The following is a 17,737-nucleotide window of genomic DNA, read 5'->3' on the forward strand; positions in this document are numbered from 1 at the left end:
ACTCTTTGTCTCCAACTCACTCACTCTTAGTCTCATAGTCAGCATTCTAGTCACCCTCAATTCTCTCGTGTGTGGGCTCAGTATCAGCGGTCATGCTCCTCGAAACAACACATAACTTACATATACACTTCACAGATATATTCAGGGCCGTGCATGGACATTTTAGGGGAGCAGGTGCTCAAACAGAAAATAGCACGTTCCTCCAGGCTATTACATTAAAAATACAGTGGCAAATCTTTTTATAACTCGCATGACAAGAGATTAAAATGTTTTGGACATGGCAGACGTGGTTTTACATGAGCAGTTTTCATATGACTTAAGAAGGAGTGCTAGAGTACTTTCAGTATCTTGCAGCATAGACAGAACGATGCCCTGTTGTTCTTCTGTCATTCAGTAGTTTAGTTCTCGAAACCTTTCAACCGCACTCCTGTGACCCGAAGAGAACACGACCTTGAGTTAACACCGTCCTGACATGAATGGTGGTTTGGTGTGCTGTGGGTCTGTTGAATCTTCTGGCAGGTGTAAAGATTCATATCTCACATATCTGAAGAATTTATCTGAAGCTAGATGAAGATTCTTAATGAAACACAACAGATATTTGGTGTCTCTATTAAAACCTCAAAGTTCCTTGGGTATTCCATCACAGCCTGGTTTGACTCCCGTCTCTGTCTTCACGTTTGGATTTGTAGGTGAAACTAAATTTAATTTCTTTTTCAATGTATCTGTACGGTTATAAACAGGCGAGGTTTCACTTTAAATTCACACTATAGGTTGAATTTGAAGACAGAGAGAGCCTGAGAAAAACCCACAGACATTCAGAACCTGATCTCTCAGCACTTTTCTCTGCTTCAGATTGATGTTCTTTCTCTTATCGATCTAGAGTCAAAAAGAGAAGTAGGATCCTGCTAAAGCACATTTGAGTTTTATTCTGCGGTCAGGGAAACTGAACATGAGAACTTTTCCACCCAGCTCATTTATTAGAGGAGTCTGTTGAGAGTTCATCTGCATTCTCAGGATGTTCTCCTTCATAATCTACAGATGAGCCTGTGAAGCTCAAGTGTCAGCTGTGAGAATTACGTTCTGTCCTGAGAAGGAGAGGTGGTTCTGGACATGCCCGTGTTCTCTATCATCTCCCTCCAGAGAAGCATTTAGCTCTCTTTCATCTCTCAGATGCAGAAATCACCTTCACAAACTGCACAGATAAGTTTAAAGAAATTGGAATCGATCCGGTACTGTGCAAAAGCCTTAGACACATTAGTATTTCCACATCCATCTTTTGCTGTAGCTTGTGTCAGTAGGAAACATTAGATCCCTTTCTGTCGGTCTCTCGACGTTGTGTCGAGCCGACAGATGGGGTTCGCTCTTGAGAACCTATCAACTTCTGACTAGTTTAGAAAAGGCCAATGAAATTGGCGAATGAAATTTGCATGCCAGACTCCGCCCCCGGATATCCGGGTATAAAAGGGAGATGGCGTGCTGCATTCATTCACCTTTTGTTCTTCGGAGCCTTCACACTGATCGACTTCGAGACTTCATACTCTACGCCGAATTACTGCTGGAATCTTACGACGTGGTGCAGCGGACGGTCCCTTCCTGCAGCGACTTCCCCTGGGCGTCTCGGCAGTGCCAGGAGTGTTCGAGTGTTTTTTTTCTAAAAGAGAAAATTTCTCCAGCGTGTCATGTCCCGCTGTTCTCATGGGTGCAACACACTCATCGAGGAGGGGGACGGACACGGTGTCTGCTTCCAGTACGCTAGGGCAGACATTGTGGATACGTCCTGCCCGCACTGCGGGCGGTTGACGATTCAGACGTTGCATCACAGGTGGCTGTGTTCCCACGGGACTCAGCCACCACCTTGTTTGCTCCCCGTTCCGTGACGGCAGGACTACAGCAAGCAGCGAGGGTGATATGAGGATTACGGTGAGCATTAATCCGCCAGCCACTGGCTCACGGACCGTTCGCACCTCGTCTAGCTCGTCTGACCATTCCCCAGGAGACGGTCCCACCGTCTTGTTCCTCAACCACGTATTCTGACATGATGCGTGGTGATGAGATGTCTCTTGCAGCATCGGGGGGTGACGTACTGCCATCCGACTCCGACGATTCCTTGGGCTCCCTCCCTCGGGGGGTCGAAATGTCAGCCATGCTTTCCCGGACCGCCGTGAGCATTGGGTTGCAGTGCCTGCACTGGTTACATGGTGCCTCGGGTTTGAGCGCGGCTCAAGGCCGCGCCCACCCCCAGTGCCATGTTTACCGGAAGTGCATGAGGAATTTTATAAGACCTGGAACGCCCCTTTCCGGCACGTTCACGTCAAACAAGTTCTGTCACCCTCTCTTCCCTCGAGGGTGAGGCAGCTAGAGGATACGTCGATGTCCCCCAGGTGGAGCATGGTCAGGTGGCCACCTGGGGGGGCTCGACCTAGACTCTTGTCCAAAGCATGGAGGGTCTCGGCATCTCCGGTGTCGAGAGCTTACATTGCTGCGGGCCAAGCTGCCTCCTCTCTCCACGCTATGGCTCCTGCCAGGCCAAGGCGTTGAGAGAGCTCTACGAGGGTAAGACTGACCCAGCGCTTATGCAGGAACTCTGCGCCACCACCGACCTCGCTCTATGGGCGACCGAAGGTGACCACGCGGGCCCTGGGTCGGGCGATGTCCACACTTGTGGTCCATGAGAGACACCTCTGGCTGAACCTTGCACAGATGAGTAACGTAACCAACTCGCAAGGGGTGGGCTGTTTGGTGATACTGTTGAGCCGCAGTTCTTGACAGTAAAGAAGCAGACAGAGGATATCAAGCATATCCTCCCTCGCCGCAACTCGGCCATCGAGTCCCGTGCACCATCTGCTTCCCAGCAGCACTGGTCCTCTTCGACGCCCTCCGGCTCTGGTCAGGCGGCCCCCCGGGAAGGGACATCGAAGAGGAGACCATCGCCCCGTCAGCAGCCGTGGCGAAAGCACAAGTGGCCTTCATGGGAAGACCCCAGGGAGATCGAGAATACCATCGGGCCCGACACCAGCCAATCCATCTCTGGGTGGTCGATCCGGGACAGTTCCTGGCCCGTCCCAACAGCCCACTCTCTTAAGAGTTTCTTCTCTCTCTGGGTGTTTATCACAGCCGCTCTCACCCTCTACACAGCGGTGCTTGGCAACTCGACGTTGCGTCATGGTGAGACCCAATGTCGAGGATAATCAGTAGCCCTCAGCACTCTCAAACGACAGTGCGTTGTGCTACATAATCGCCAGGCAGCTAAGCAGCAGAGCCAATCTCCTCCCCAGGGGCCTCCCCACGGCAAGGGATCCTCAATGCCTGCCATCGAACCACCCCCTGGAAGGTCGATGAAGCAGATCATACCCCTAGCCCCTGTCTCGGTCCCTGGGAGCCTGACTAGAGCACCCAAACCATCACGGTGGCTACGGGATACGATCTGTCTCGGCTACACGATACAACTTACCAGATGCCCGCTCAAGTTCAGGACATCCTTTCAACCTCAGTCAGAGGTTAGGATGCTCCTGTGCTTCGGGCCAGAGTCACCACCCCTCTGGCAAGAAATCGTGCTCGTCCCTCTAGCCGGGATGTTCAAAGGGTTTTGCAGCCCGTACTTCAACGTCCCCAAAAAGGGAGGTTGCTAGATCTGTGAACTCTGAACAGGCACCTACTCAAGCTGCCGTTCAGGATGCTTACGCAGAAGCACATCCTGGCGTCTACCGGATGCCAAGATTGGTTCATGGCAATCGACCTGAAGGATGCTTACTTTCATCTCGCTTTTGAGGGCGGGCATATCAGTACAGAGTCCTCCCCTTCGGTCTGTCCCTGTCCCCACGAGTCTTCACGAAGATCGGGGGAGCCGCCCTCACTCCCCTCGGGGAGAGAGGTGTGCTGGTACTTACTATCTCGATGACTGGCTCATCTGGGCACACTCACGAGATCTGTTGTGTACACAGGGACCTAGTGCTCCGGCACCTAGATCGGTTGGGACCACAGGTCAGCTGAGAAAAGAGCAAGCTCTCCCCTGTGCAGAGCATCCTCTTTCTCGGTATGGAACTCGACTCCGTCCCTATGACAGCGTGACTGACTCAGAGCGCGGTCAGTCAGTGTTGAACTTCCTGAAGCACTTCAGGCAGTCAGCGGTCCCCCTGAAACAATTCAGAGGCTCCTGGGCACATGGCATCCTCGGTGGGGGTGGTCCCCCTCGGGTTGATGCACATGCGACTGCCCCAATACTGGCTACAGAGTCAGGTTCCCTGGAGAGCGTGGCACACCGGCAGCAGGCGTATGGTCATCACGCCTCTCTGCTGACACACCCCAACCCCCTGGTCTTCAATGACCTTTTTGGTGAACAGGATCCCTCTAGGGCAGCAAGGCACGTCGTGTGATGACGGTTGCCTCCCTGCAGGGGTGGGGTGTCGTGTGCAATGGGCACGCAGTGTCGTGGCGGTGGACGAGCCCCTGCCTGCGTTGGCATATCAACTGCCTAGAGTTGTTGGCTGTGCTACTTGCACTGAAGAGGCTGCAGCCTCTCGTGCAGGGCGAGCACGTGCTGGTCCGGTCAGACAGCACAACTGCCTTGGCGTATATCAATCGACAGGGTGGCATTCGCTCACGGCAGCTAACACAACTCGCCCCGATGCCTCCTCCTGTGGAGTCAGCAGGTGATCAGCTCCCTGCAAGCCACACATATCCCAGGCGACCTGAACCAGGCAGCCGACGCGCTCTCTCGTCAGTCGATGCCTCGCGGAGAGTGGCGACTCCATCCCCGCGCAGTCCGGCTCATATGGGAGCAGTTCGGCCAGGCACAGGGGGACCTGTTGCCTCCCCGGACTCCTCCCATTGCCCGCTTTGGTACTCCCTGACCGAGGGACCCCTCGGCATGGAAACCTTAGCGCACAGCTGGCCGCGGGGTAAGCGGAAGTATGCCTTCCCCCCAGTGAGCCTCATTGCACAGGTCTTGTGCAAGGCCAGGGAAGAGGAGCATCAAGTGGTACTAGTTGCGCCCTATCGGCCCAACCGGACTTGGTTCTCGGAGCTAAGGCTCTTGACAACAACTCCCCCTGGCCGATCCCCCTGGCGAAGGACCCCCTTTCCCAGGGGAAGGGGCATGTTACGGCATACGAGGCAGACCCCTGGAACTTCCATGTCTGGACGGGACGAGGAGATCCTGAGTGGCCCACCCCCGGGAGTTGGGACACCACTCAGACTAGGGCCTCGGCCACTAGGCGGCTATACGCCCATAAGTGGCGCCTCTTCTCGTCCTGGTGCTCTTCTCGAAGAGAAGGCCCACGGAGTTGCTCGATCGGGAACGTGCTGTCCCTTCCTCAAGAGAGACTGGAGAGTAACTTCTCCCCCCTCCACACTGGGAGTGTATGTAGCCGCTACGGCTGCTCATCACGACCCAGTTGCTGGGAAGCCTCTGGGACAGCACAACCTGGTCATTAGGTTCCTAAGGGGGCGCGAGAAGGCTACCGCCTCATCCGCGCTCCGTACCCTCTTGCGACCTAGGTGGCGGGCTTCAAGAGCCCCCCCCCCCCTTCGAGCCCCTCGGAGCTGCCGCTCTTTCTCACCACACGATAAAGACGGATCTCCTGATGGCGCTCACCTCCAAGAGGGTAGGGGACCTACAAGCACCCTCCGTGTCCACAGATTGCCTACAACTCTGGCCCAGTGTTTCTCACATTATCCTGAGACCATGGCCCGGCTACGTGCCCAAAGTTCCCACCACTACCCCGAGAGACCAGGTGGTGAACCTGCAGGCGCTCCCCACCGGGGAGGAAGACCCAACCTCGTCCTTGTTGTGTCTAGTACGCGCACTGCGCCTCTACTTGGACAGCACACAGAGCTTCAGAAGCTCTGAGCAGCTCTTGTCTGTTCTGGAGGTCAGCAGAAGGGGAGGGCTGTCTCCAAACAGTGGTGACGCACTGGATCGTGGATGCCGTCGCTACGGCATACCGATCTCAAGATGTGAGAAGTGAGGCACACTCCTCATGGGCACTGGCTCAGGGCGCCTCTCTGGCAGACATCTGCAGATGCTACGCCCAACACCTTCGCGAGGTTCTAATACCTACGCGTGGAACCGGTGTCAGGCCGCGTCCTGCAGGGCAACGTGTAGGACCGGCAGCCGGTAGGGCGTACGCCTGCAAAAACCCTTCCCCCTTCCTCTACGGGGATCAGCGGCTATTACGCCTCCCTTCTTTCCCCACTGGGTAAAGAACAGGCATTCCATCCATCACTAAGCACCCTCCTGGGGGCAGGCTGGGCAAAGGAGCCCTGCCTCCTTAGGCCGGGGAACAGTTGAGTTATCTACCACATAGCTCTAACCGGACCTAGTGCTCCAGACGTGGTAACAATGACCCCCCCCCGTGGGCGGTTCTGTCTGATGTATCCTCATGAATGGTTCCCACCTCAGCAACCCATGACCTCCCTAGGTGGACCTCCACCTTGCGGTTAACTCCTTCAGTCCGCACGCTTTCCCATGAGTTCTCCCCTGATGGTGAGACCATGTGGTGTCTGCACTAACTCCTCCCTATGGTAGGATAGTGCTCTTTGTAGCGTTTTTCCCCCAGGGGGGAATAATGCTTACCCAGTGGCCCTTACGGTGCCGGGCGGCTTCTCGCTGTTAGAGAATCAAGGCCTCCGCCCGTGACGGCCGGTGGCAGGGGCTTCCCACCTTTTTTCAAAAAAGCTCTGGGACCCCTACCTCTCCACTGGACAGTTACAATTTCGCGCTAGCGCTCACGTCTGACTCGCCCAGGCCAGTCAGCGTAGCTCCGCTAGAGATTGTGACACGGCACAGCGCTGTGGCATTTTCCATAGGAACCCCATCTGTCGGTTCAACACAACGTTGAGAGACCGATAGAAAGGGAACGTCTTGGTTACGGATGTAACCTCTGTTCCCTGATGGAGGGAACGAGACGTTGTGTCCTTTTTGCCACAACGCTGGCTGCCCGCCGCAGCGGTCGAGGGATGCTCAGGCTCCTCAGACCAAAAGGTGAATGAATGCAGCACGCCGTCTCCCTTTTATACCCGGATATCCGGGGGCACAGTCCGGCATGCAAATTTCATTCGCCAATTTCATTGGCCTTTTCTAAACTAGTCAGAAGTTGATAGGTTCTCAAGAGCGAACCCCATCTGTCGGCTCGACAGAACGTCTCGTTCCCTCCATCAGGGAACTGAGGTTACATCCGTAACCAAGACGTTTATGTTTCCATATCATCCTTTGTCGTTCGTTGTAATAATAAGTATATATATATATATATGAAGAATTTGGTTCCAAATTTTTTGAAAATGCTCGAAAATCTTGTTTTTTTATTGTGCATCCCAATTAATATCGATCAAACTGCAGTTCCCTTTCTGTCGGTCTCTCGACGTTGTGTCGAACCGACAGATGGGGTTCGTCCTTGAGAACCAATCACTTCCGACTTCTTAGAAAAGGCCAAAGAAAATTGGCGAATGAAATTTGCATGCCGGACTCCGCCCCCGGATATCCGGGTATAAAAGGGAGATGGCGTGCCTCATTCATTCACCTTTTGTTCTTCAGAGCCTTCGCTCGTGATCAACAGACTTCGCTACAAGACTGCCGGCTCTACGACGTGGTGCAGGGACTGTCCCTTCCTGCAGCAACTTCCCCTGGGCGTCTCGGCGGTTCCAGAAGTGTTCGAGTTTTTTTCTCTAAAAGAGCAAATTTCTCCAGCGTGGCATGTCCCGCTGTTCTCTTGGGTGCAACACACTCATCGAGGAGGGGGACGGACACGATGTCTGCTTCCAGTACGCTGGGGCAGATGTTGTGGATACGTTCTGCCCGCACTGCGGGCGGCTGACGATTCAGACGTTGCGTCACGGGTGGCTGTGTTCCCATGGGACTCAGCCACCACCTTGTCTGCTTCCCGTTCCGTTCCGTGACGGCAGGACTACGGCCCTGCCGCCCGCTACGGCGAGCAGCGAGGGTGATATGAGGATTACTGTGAGCGCTAATCCGTCAGCCACTGGCTCGCGGACCGTTCGCACCTTGCCTTGCTCGTCTGACCGTTCCCCATAAGACGGTCCGCCGTCTTATTCCTCAATTACGTATCGGACACGGTACGTGATGATGACGTGTCTGTTGCAGCATCGGAGGGTGACTTACTGGCATCAGACTCCGACGATTCCTTGAAGCTCCCTCCCTCGGGGGGTCGAGATCAGGAAGAAGCGGATGTCGAAATGTCAGCCATGCTTTCCCGGGCCGCCGGCTTTGGGTTGCGGTGCACCGCACTGCCTCTCCCAACGCTCGCGACTGGATACACGGTACATCCGGCTTGAGAGCGGCTCCAAGCCGCACTCGCCCTCAGTGCCGTGTTCCCCCGGAAGTGCATGAGGAACCTAGTACGACCTGGAACGCCCCCTTCGGCGCGTACACGTCAACTAGTTCCATCACCCTTTCTTCCCTCGATGGTGGGGCAGCTAGAGAATACGTCGATGTCCCCCGGGGCTCGACCTAAACTCCCGTCGAAAGCATGTAGGCTTTTCGGCATCTGATGTGTCGAGAGCTTACTCTGCTGAAGACCAAGCTGTCCCCTCTCTCCATGCTATGGCCTTCCTGCAGGCCAATGCGCGGAGAGAGCTCCACGAGGGTAAGACCGACCCAGCGCTTATGCAGGAACTCCGCGGCTTCACCGACCTCGGTCTCGGACGAACAAGGTGGTCGGGCGATGTCCACACTTGTGGTCCAGGAGAGACACCTCTGGCTGAACCTTGCACAGGTGAGTAACTCTGAGAAAGTCCGCTTTCTCGATGCACCCATCTCGCAAGGGGGGGCTGTTTGGTGATACTGTCGAGTTCGACAGTTAGGGAGCAGACAGAGGATATCACGTATGTCCTCCCCAGCCGCGACTCGACCGCCCTCTGGCCGCCGAGATCCCGTGCACCGTCTGCTTCCCAGCAGCCCTGGTCCTCTTCGAGACATCGAGGAGGAGACCACCACCCCATCAGCAGCCGTGGCGAAAGTCAATGCAGCCCTCATGGGAGGACCCCAGGGAGTTCGAGAATACCTTTCTAAAAGTTTTCTCCCTCTCTGGGCATTTATCACAGCCGCTCTCATCCTCTACACGATGGTGTTCGGCAACTCGACGTTGCGTCACGGCGAGACCCAATGTCGAGGATAATCAGCAGCCTAAGCACTCTCAATCGACGGTGCTTTGTGCCACATCATCGTCTGGGTATTATCACAGCCGCTCTCACCCTCTACACGACGGTGTTCGGCAACTCGACGTTGCGGCAAGACCCAATGTCAGAGATAATCATTAGCCTAAGCACTCACATTCGATGGTGCATTGTGCTACATCTTCGCCAGACAGGTAAAACTGCAGAGCCGATCTCCTCCCCGGGGGTCCCCCCCACGGCGAGGGATCCGTACTGCCAGCCATCGAACCACCCCCGGGAGGTCGATGAAGCAGAACTTACCCCTAGCCTCCCTGTCGGTCCCTGGGAGCCTGTCAAGAGCTTCCCAAACCGTCACGGTGACTACGGGATACGGTCCGTCTCGGCTACGCGATCCAACTCCCCGGACGCCCGCCCAAGTTTCGGGGCATCCTCTTACCTCAGCAGAGGCTAGGATGTCCCGTGCTTCGGGTCGAGGTCGCCACCCCTCTGGTGAGGAAGCGATCGTGCTCGTCCCTCTAGCCGAGATGTTCAACGGGTTACAGCCCGTACTTCATCGTCCCCAAAAAGAGCGGGGGTCGCTAGATCTGCGTACCCTGAACAGGCACCTACTCAAGCTGCCGTTCAGGATGCTTACGCGGAAGCGCATCCTAGCATCTGTCAGATGTCAAGATGGATTCATGGCAATCGACCTGAAGGACGCTTACTCTCATGTCTCTTTCTCCCTCGTCATCGCCCGTTCCTACGGTTCGCTTTCGAGGGTCAGGCATATTAGTACAGAGTCCTCCCCTTCGGTCTGTCCCTGTCCCCACGAGTCTTCACGAAGATCGTGGAAGCCGCCCTCAGGGAGAGAGGTGTGCAGGTACTAAACTATCTCGACGACTGGCTCATTTGACACACTCGTGAGATCTGTTATGTACACACAGGGACCTAGTGCTTCGGCACCTAGATCGATTGGGACCACAGGTCAACCGAAAAGGAGCAGGCTCTCCTCTGTGCAGAGCATTCTCTTTTTTGGTATGGAACTCAACTCTGTCTCCATTATGGCGCTCAGTCAGTGTTGAACTGCCTGGAATATTTCAAGCAGTCAGCGGGAGGAGGCTCCTGGGTACATGGCATCCTCGTCGGTGGGGATACCCCTCAGGTTGATGAACATGAGACCGCTCCAACACTGGCTACAGAGTCGAGTTCCCCGGAGAGCGTGGCACACCGGCAGCAGGCGGATGGTGATTACGCTTTTCTGCCGACGCACCCTAACCCCTTGGTCTCCAATGACCTTTTCTACTGACAGGGGTCCCTCTCGGGCAGGCGAGACGCGTCAGGGTCGACAGACGCCTCCCTGCAGGGTTGGGGTGCCGTGTGCAACGGGCACGCAGTGTCGGGCGATGGACGAGCCCCCGCCTGTGCAGGCATATCAATTGCCTAGAGTTGTTGGATGTGCTACCCGCACTGAAGGGGTTACAACCTCTCGTGCGGAACAAGCACGTGCTGGTCCGGTCGGACTGCACAACTGCCGTAGCGTTTTTAACCGCCAGGTTGGCGTTCGCTTATGGCAGCTAACACGACTCGCCCGACGCCTCCTCCTGTGGAGTCCGCAGGGCCACACATATCCCAGGTGACCTGAACCAGAAAGCCGATGTGCTCTCTCATCAGTTGATGCCTCGCGGAGAGTGGCGACTCCACCCCCGCGTAGCCAGCTCATTGGGGACAGTCAGGGCGGGCTCAGGTAGACCCCTTCGCCTCCCTGGACACCACCCATTGCCGCTAAGGTACTCCCTGCCTCGGCACGGAGGCTCTAGCGCACAGCTGGCCGTGGGACAAGCGGAAGTACGTCTTCCCCCAGTGAGCCTCATTGCACAGACCCTGTGCAAGGTCAGGGAGAGTAGCATCAAGTGTACTAGTTGCGCCATACTGGCCCAACAGGACTTGGTTCTCGGAGCTAATGCTCTTGACGACAGCTCCCCCCTGGCCGATTCCCCTGACGAAGGACCTGCTTTCCCAGGGGAAGGGCATGTTATGGCATCTCGGGCTAGACCTCTGGAACCTCCATGTCTGGCCCCTGGATGGAACGAGGAGATCCTGAGTGGCCTAACCCCTGCGGCGGTTAAGACCACTACTCAGGCTAGGGCCCTGGCCACTAGGTGACGATACGTCTAGTGGTGCCTCTTCTCATCCTGGTGCTCTTCTCGAGGAGAAGACCCGCGGAGTTGCTTGAACAAGTGGGTGCGGTCCTTCCAGAGACTCGAGAATAATCTCTCCCCTTCCACACTGAACGTGTATGTAGCCGCTGTTGCCGCTCATCACGACCCAGTTGCTGGTAGTCTCTAGAACAGCACAACCTGATCATTTGGTTCCTAGGGGCGCGGGAAGGCTACCACCTCACCCACGCTCCGTACCCTCTTATGACCTTGATGCGGTCCTGGAGCCCCTTGGAGATGCCGCTCTTTCTCACTTCACGATGAAGACGGCTCTCGGGAAGACGCTCAAGAGGGTAGCGGACCTACAAGCATTCTCCATGTCCACAGATTGCCTAGAACTCGGGCCCGGTTATTCTCACGCTATCCTGAGACCCCGGCCCGGCTACGTGCCCAAAGTTCCCACCACTCCCCCGAGACACCAGGTGGTGAACTTACAGGCGCTCCCCACCGGGGAGGAAGACCCAACCCCATCCGTGTTGTGTCCAGTACACGCATTGCGCCTCTGCTTGGACCGCACGCAGAGCCGCAGTAGCTCTGAGCAGCTCTTGTCTGTTTTGGAGATCAGCAGGGAGGGCTGTCTCAAACAGAGATTGGCGCATTGGATCATGGACGCTGTCACTGTGGCGTACCTGTCCTAGTTCGCCTACGCCCACTGGGTGAGAGCTCTCTTCACACGGAGTACAGCCTCCTCGTGGGCACTGGCTCGAGGTGCCTCTCTGGCAGACATCTGCAGAGCTGCGGGTTGGGCTACACCCATCACCTTCGCGAGGTCCTACAGCCTTCGCGTAAAACCGTTCGGCGAATCTTGCGGGCATCAGGCAAGACCGGCGACCGGTAGGGTGTACGACTATGACATTACCTGACCCTACGGGGTCAGCGTTCTACTAGCCTCCCTTCTTCCCCCACTGGGTGAAGAACAGGCACTCCATCCATCACTAGCAAGCACCTCCTGTGGGTGGGCTGGGCAGAGCAGCCCTGCCCCTTAGGCCGGGTATCACCTGAGTTATTCGCAACATAGCTTTAACCGGACCTAGTGCTACCAGACGTTGCAACCCCCCAGCAGGGTGGTTCCGTCTGATGTATCCTCATGCTGGTTCCCACCTTGGTAACCTATGACCTCCTTAGGTGGACCTCCACCTCGCTGTTAACTCCTTCAGTCCGCACTTTCTTCCCATGAGTTCTCCCCCATCGGTGAGACCATGTTGGTATCTCCACTAGTCTCCTCCCTGTGGTAGGAAGTGGTCTCTGTAGCGCATCCCCCGCTTGAGGAAGTAGCGCTTACCCAGTAGCCTTACGGTTCCGGGCGGCTTCTCGCTGTTAGAGAAACAAGGCCGCCGCCTGTGAGGCCGAAGGTAGGGGCTTTCCCACCTTTCAGAAAGCTCTGTGACCCCCTACCTACCCACTGGTAGGTTACAATTTCGCGGTAGCGTCACGGCTGACACGCCCGGGCCAGTCACCGTCGCTTCGTTGAGATTGTGACAGGGCACAGTGTTATGGCGTTTTCCATTGGAACCCCATCTGTCGGTTCGACACAACGTCGAGAGACCGACAGAAAGGGAACGTCTCGGTTACGTTTGTAACCTCGGTTCCCTGAGGGAGGGAACGAGACGTTGTGTCCTCTTGCCACAACACGTGCTGTCCACTGCAGCAGTCGTGAGAGGTCTCAGGCTCCTCAGAACTAAGGTGAATGAATGAGGCACGCCATCTCCCTTTTATACCCGGATATCCGGGGGCGGAGTCCGGCATGCAAATTTCATTCGGCAATTTTCTTTGGCCTTTTCTAAGAAGTCGGAAGTGATTGGTTCTCAAGGACGAACCCCAATTGTCGGTTCGACACAACGTCTCGTTCCCTCCCTCAGGGAACCGAGGTTACAAACATAACCGAGACGTTTTTTGGGTTGATTTAAGCCTTAATAACTAAAAAAATATCCCATAATATACCATAATAAAAAACATGATTTTTGAAACATTTTATCTCATTTTGGAACCAAACTCTTCATATATATGTATATCATCGTTTTCAATAAAATATGTGTGAATGTATAAGTGTCTATATAAGACGAAAGGTTTTTGGTTGTATTGGTGTCCACAGGTGAATGAAAAGCAGTCCTGTTTAGAGAGCATAGCATTTGGACTACAGTGTCTTGTTGCATGTCATGAATTATTAAGAGATTCCAAAGCCTTCATTAGACACAAGTCAAGCCTTCAGAGATGTGTCCTGAACACACGTGAAGAAGAGTTGGGCTCAGGGATTGTGGATTTATGACCATGAATTTTAACTGGTTGTTCTTCAACTTAAAAAAGGTACAGATCTATCTTTTTCTGATGATTTCATGTCATTCATCGTGTGACTGATCAACTGAATAATGTGTTCTTGTGTATGTTTTGATATTGTTGGTGTGGTTTCTGTGTTTGGGAGGGTCACTTTAAACAGTAATGTGATCTCATGGAGTAATGTGAGCTCCGGCTGTCTTCTGTCCTCATGAGGAAACTCTTCATACACCGTATGGCAGTAATTGTTGAATCCTCATGGAAACTGTAATGTAATCTTGAATAAAACGGAGTTTAGAATGACATGATGAACTCAACTCAATTCAATTCAATTTTAATTATATAGCGCTTTTCACAATGTGTCCAAAGCAGCTTTACAGGAGAAAATAAGAAAAACACAGAAAAGGTCAAACACAGTAAAGTGCATGGTGTTTATAGAACAAGCAAGATCATTCTAATAAAGCGATGTTAACGGAATTTACCGAAGGTTTAAGCTAATCTAATATCAGCAGTCTGATATTACACGGCCCTGTGGCGAGGGTCCCAAACTCCAATGAGAAATAAATGGAGAAAAAAAAACTCGGGAGAAACCAGACACAGCTGGGAGGGCCAGATCTCCTCTGATGTGTCACAGCTGCACTCACTGACTTTGATTAGAACTTACTGAGTAAATGTTTATGAATAATAGGGAGAGCTTATTAGTTGTGATTTCATTTGTTGAAACTGTTTAGGTCTAATTTGGTCTTATGTTGTGATCGATATAAGACAACAGAGAAATGTCTTAAGCAGGGAAAATAGTAATGGTATAATGTAACTGAGTGTAAGTTTAGCATTAAATACTAAGTATTGTAAATACTGTTTAGCATTAATGTGACAACAAGTAGTCCGTCTTTGCTCTTGGTTGGTGATGGAACTTTACACAGGAGTAGATGAGAGTTACGTGTTAAGGATCTTCAAATACAGCAAGCCAAATATTACTTTATTACCTTTATATCTATTAGGACTCTACAACAGCAAGTATGATTAGAGCTAAACCTGAGCAAGAATAAACAACATAATAAATCTAAACATACTGTATATAATGATGATGATGATATCTTTATTTCAGACTCAAAAAGGTCCATACAGTATATACAAAAAAAGAAGAACAGCATACAGCATGAATAACAACAACAACAAGAAGATAATTAACATCTAATGTCCATACAAGCACTTTCTCCAGTGTCTCCAAAGTGGAGAGGTGTACCTAACCTCAGATCACAATAATTTCATTTTTAGAGGCCTCAAGTCGCTTTATAAACTTATACACACAATTTCTGATAACAGCATTTAACATGGGTATCTGATTCTGAACAAATGCTGGCTGGCACTTGTCCACCGAGGGACTTTTAATAAGTCGCAATGCATCATTAAATGCAACTTGTTAAATTTTGCTTTACTGTAACTGCACCACAAGTGGGCAGTATACAGTGGAGTGCAATAAGCTTTAAACAATGCTATGTTGACATCATCAGTACACATGCTAAATTTACGAATAAGCATGTTAGCTTGTGCATATAATTTACAATACTGTCTCTGAATGTCAACATCATCACAAAGGTCACTTCTAATGACATGACCAAGATATTTGACCTTATTCAGCACAGATAACTCCTGACCAGCCAGAAAAAAGAGGGAAACACGGCCTTACGGTCCTCCTCTGTCCTCACCAACATAACAACACTCTTTTTGATGTTAAACTTTAAATCATATTGCTCACCATAGTCAGAGCAGACTCTGAGCAACTGTCGCAGCCCAGCAGAGTAAGGTGACATTACAACTAGGTCATCTGCATACAGTAGATGGTAAAAAAGTCTTTCTCCCATCATGCATCCAGTCTTACAGTTTTTAAGTCTTTGAGTAAGGTCGTCCATATAAAGGTTAAAGAGCATGGGTGACAATATTCCACCCTGTCTAACCCCATTTGTCACTAAAAAAGGCTCAGATGTTGTCGAGCCCCATCTAACCTGCATTGATTGGTGTGTATATCACAAATGCAGAACCCGGACTAGGTATGAGGGAACCCCTCGCTGCTGTAATTTTAAAAATAGCTTTCCATGATTAATGCGATCAAAGGCTTTGGAGGCATCTAAGAAGCACAGACACATAGTGGAGTTCTGCCTTCTGTACTTACTCACCGCCTCTTCCTGTGCATAGATAAACATATCAGTCCCATGCTTACTTTTAAAACCAAACTGCTCATCATTGGTGAAAACATATTGCTGAAATCGGCCCAGTAATATTATCTCTAATACCTTAGACATCATGCTGGCTAAGGCAATAGGCCTATAGTTTTCTATGTTAGATATTTTCCCTGTTTTGTCTTTAATTACAGGTACCAGCAAAACAGAAAGCTTAGAACTGAATCAACATTCCAGTAAAATAAGGCCAATAAAACAACAAGTCTGTGACTAGCAAATTTCAAATGCTCTGCTGTGATTTGATCTAGGCCACAAGATTTATTCATAACTAATTTTCCTATAGCAGAGGTTACTTCCTCAGCCTTAATAACCTCATTATTAAAAGACACATTCCCAATAATGAAATTGTCACTTTTAACACAGTTGAATAGGTCACTGTAATGCCTTCTCCAAAGATCTGCAATATTTTCAGATCCAGTAACCCCTTCAACACTAGAGGGCAGAGGAATTTTACTAGCATTCATAACTTTAACTTTCCAGAAATCTTGTATATCATTTTGTAATAATTTTTGAGACAAAGAGTTAGCTCTTAAAGTATGTTCGCTCCTTTTTATGAAGCATATTTAAAACCTCACTGACATATGTGTAGCTGTCCGTTGGCAACAGATCCAGACTTGACAGAATTAAACTCTTATCCTGACAAAACCTAATCAAGTACTGGCCAAACAAAGATTTCACATCAGAAACATCTGCATTAAAATCGTCTTGGTTACGGATGTAACCTCGGTTCCCTGATGGAGGGAACGAGACGTTGTGTCGAACCGACAGAATGGGGTTCCTATGGAAGACGCCACAGCACTGAGCCGCGTCACAATCTCTGTGGAGCGACGTTGACTGGCCTGGGCGAGTCAGACGAACACGCTAGCGCAAAATTATGACCTTCCAGTGGAGAGGAAGGGGGACCCCGAGCTTTCCACAAAAAGTTGTGAAGCCCCCTAACGCCGGCCGTCACGGGTGGAGGCCTGATTCTCTAAATGGCGAGAAGCCGCCCGGCACCGTACGCACCACTGGGTAAGCATTATTCCCCCCTAGGGGGGAAAAAACGCTGCAGAGGCCACTACCTACCGTAGGGAGGAATTAGTGGAGACACCACATGGTCTCACCATCAGGGGAGAACTCATGGGAGGAATGTGCGGATTGCAGGAGTTAACCGCAAGGTGGGAGTCCACCTGGGGAGGTCATGGGTTGCCAAGGTGGGAACCATTCATGAGGATACATCAGACGGAACAGCCCACGGAGGGGGGGTTACCACGTCTGGAGCACTAGGTCCGGTTAGAGCTATGTGGGAGATAACTCAACTGTTCCCCGGCCTAAGGGGGCAGGGCTGCTCTGCCCAGCCTGTCCCCTGGAAGGGTGCTTAGTGATGGATGGAATGCCTGTTCTTTACCCGAGGGGAAAGAAGTGAGGCGGGATCGCCACTGCTCCCCCCGGAGGGGGAAGGGCTTCCGCAGGCGTATGCCCTACCGGCTGCCGGTCCCACACCTTGCCAGGATGCGGGCTGACACCGGTTCCGCGCGTAGGTATTAGAACCTCACGGAGTTGTTGGGCATAGCCCAACCCGCAGCTCTGCAGATGTCTGCCAGAGAGGCGCCCTGAGCCAGTGCCCATGAGGGGTGTGCCTCACTCCCAACGGGCAGGGGCGAATTGAGATCGGTATGCCCTAACGAGGGCATCCACGATCCAGTGCGCCAGCCTCTGTTTGGAGACAGCCCTCCCTTCTGCTGACCTCCGAAACAGACAAAGAGCTGCTCAGAGCTTCTGGGCTCTGCGTGCGGTCCAAGTAGAGGCGCCGTGCGCGTACTGGACACAACACGGATAGGTTGGGTCTTCCTCCCCGGTGGGGAGCGCCTGCAGGTTCACCACCTGGTCTCTCGGGAGAGTGGTGGGAACCTTGGGCACGTA

At 52.5% G+C, this 17,737-nt stretch overlaps 1 protein-coding gene across 2 annotated transcripts in view; it reads left to right on the top strand.

Annotated features, from left to right (window-relative positions):
• Nucleotides 1–17,737, top strand: part of LOC130552202 (protein inscuteable homolog) — a 51,370-nt gene that overhangs the window by 452 nt on the left and 33,181 nt on the right. The window lies entirely within an intron of this gene.

This window comes from Triplophysa rosa, linkage group LG3 (assembly GCF_024868665.1).
Source record: "Triplophysa rosa linkage group LG3, Trosa_1v2, whole genome shotgun sequence".
In the NCBI taxonomy this organism is placed as follows: domain Eukaryota; kingdom Metazoa; phylum Chordata; class Actinopteri; order Cypriniformes; family Nemacheilidae; genus Triplophysa; species Triplophysa rosa.